The 1981-nt window shown below is 43.4% G+C and overlaps 1 pseudogene; it reads right to left on the bottom strand.

Annotated features, from left to right (window-relative positions):
* Positions 1-612: 612 nt before the first annotated feature.
* On the bottom strand, positions 613-790 carry LOC119346829 (annotated as a pseudogene).
* Positions 791-1981: the final 1191 nt, after the last annotated feature.

The raw sequence follows: 1981 nt of genomic DNA, 5'->3' as shown, positions 1-1981 counted from the left end.
TGGTAACCTGAGAATACTTGCTCGGTGTGGACCTCGCAATTCTAATTTCTGGTTATTGGTGGCCTGGGAACACTTGATCGCACTGTGGCTAACTTAAAATGTGTGTACTTGAATCTGGATGCATGTTTTTCTCTTTCAGTTTACCAAGTACTCCCTCCGTTCCTAAATATTTGTTTTCTTAGAGATTTTAAATGATGACTACATACAGAGCAAAATGAGTGAATCTACACTCTAAAATATGTCTATATACATCCGTATGTGGCGACCATTTGAAATCTCTAGAAAGACAAATATTTAGGAACGGAGGAAGTAATTCCGTACCTACTATATGCTGATTGACTGTAGACAAAATGTTTGTGCACCTTTTTTGCTTTGTGTTGATAAATTCCCTACTCATGGAGGTATGCTGTTTTGTGCCTGGAGGGTGTCATTCAAATTTTGGAATGTGACTGACTGGAAAAAAGGGTGCAAATTAATTTTTTGAGGTTGGCTGGCAGCAGAACTGAATGGGATTGATCAATCAAAACCAAATGATTCCAAAACCAAGGTCTACTTTTTACCAGTTTCTAAGAAGGAGCTTCAGAATAAGCAAATAATTTGAAACTGATTTGGTTGGGGCGCGCTGGCCTAGGCGACACACAAGAGGCCCAATAGCAAGCTACTGTGGTGGCCCCTTCCCCATCAAAAATAAATTTTAATATCATTGTGGGCATATAACCCCCATATCAAATATTAAACTGATAAGAACAGATACTACACTTGATCTTAGCCAAAAGGCCGAGAAAGGTATGCCTCTCCTTGATGCCATGGGTCGCCTGATATAGCGTGCCTTCGTCTCCTCTCCCCAGTGGCTGCCCGAGGTGAGACTAAACAAAACAGGCACAAACACAAACAGAGCACTCGTGGTTCCCGTAATATGAAGGCCTGATGGTGAAACTACGAAGATGATTTCGCTCAAAGAAAAAAACTACGGACGGACGCTGATGCTCATATCGAAGGGGCCACGAGCTCTGATGGTGGACGCGGTCATGTACACGAACAAGTTGATGTTTCATGTTTCCACTTCAGATTCCCAAGGTTTCAGGTGTTCAAAGATTGTTTTACCTCTTTCTGATTAAGATGATCAAAGAAAAACTATCCACCAGGCCAGACCATAACAACATGATCGACTTATCATTTTACAAAAGAAATAAAGTGAATCGAATAATTGTTCTCTAGGTGAGCAAGCACTTCAGCATGCTTGTTCCTAGTTTTATATAGCACCCAAGTTTCGAGAAACTACTCCGACTTAAGGAAGACTAGATGCATGATGTGACCAAACATGAGGCGACGGGAACTGTGCTTCTCGGCAGCCGTTAGCGGACTGCTCCTCAAACACAATTTCTGTCGGAGAACCTCCACTCCACAACTCCACTCCCGGAAGCAGCTATTTCCTAACTCCACAGCTCCTGAAATTTCATGGAGCAGGTGGAATTCCGAACAGGCCTTAAATATGTCCTTCTGTAAAATTTCCTTTGTACTAAATCATCGACAAATAATATGTATCCGAGGGAGTATAAGTTTTTTCCAAAATTCCAGAATATGAACATGAACTTAAGCAAATGTACCGTGTATATTATACTGTATTAATCAAACACACAAACAATCAACAAGATTTCTGACCTTGGCCGTTGATCAGCAAGTACGTAGTTCAAGTCTAATCTTATGCACCAGTACTAAGGTAAGACAAAAATTAAATCTCCTATCTCCTAGTAGTAAAAATCTAAAGCTCGTCGTGGTCGTTGTCCTCCTCGGCGTCGTCGTCATGACCACCGCCGGCGTTCCCGTAGGCAGCGGCAAAGGCGGGGCTGCAGACATCCTCCAGCTCCTTGAGCTTCTCTGCGTAGTCGTCCTTGTCGGCCTCCGGGTTAGCTTCTAGCCACTCGCCGGCCTCCCTTGCCGCTTCCTTGACCCTCTCCCTGTCGTCGGCGTTCATCTTGGC

The sequence above is a fragment of the Triticum dicoccoides genome, unplaced genomic scaffold (genome assembly GCF_002162155.2).
Source record: "Triticum dicoccoides isolate Atlit2015 ecotype Zavitan unplaced genomic scaffold, WEW_v2.0 scaffold52052, whole genome shotgun sequence".
NCBI classification, from domain to species: domain Eukaryota; kingdom Viridiplantae; phylum Streptophyta; class Magnoliopsida; order Poales; family Poaceae; genus Triticum; species Triticum dicoccoides.
The sequence above is the reverse complement of the archived record's forward strand: the minus strand, read 5'-3'. Positions and strand labels throughout refer to the sequence as shown.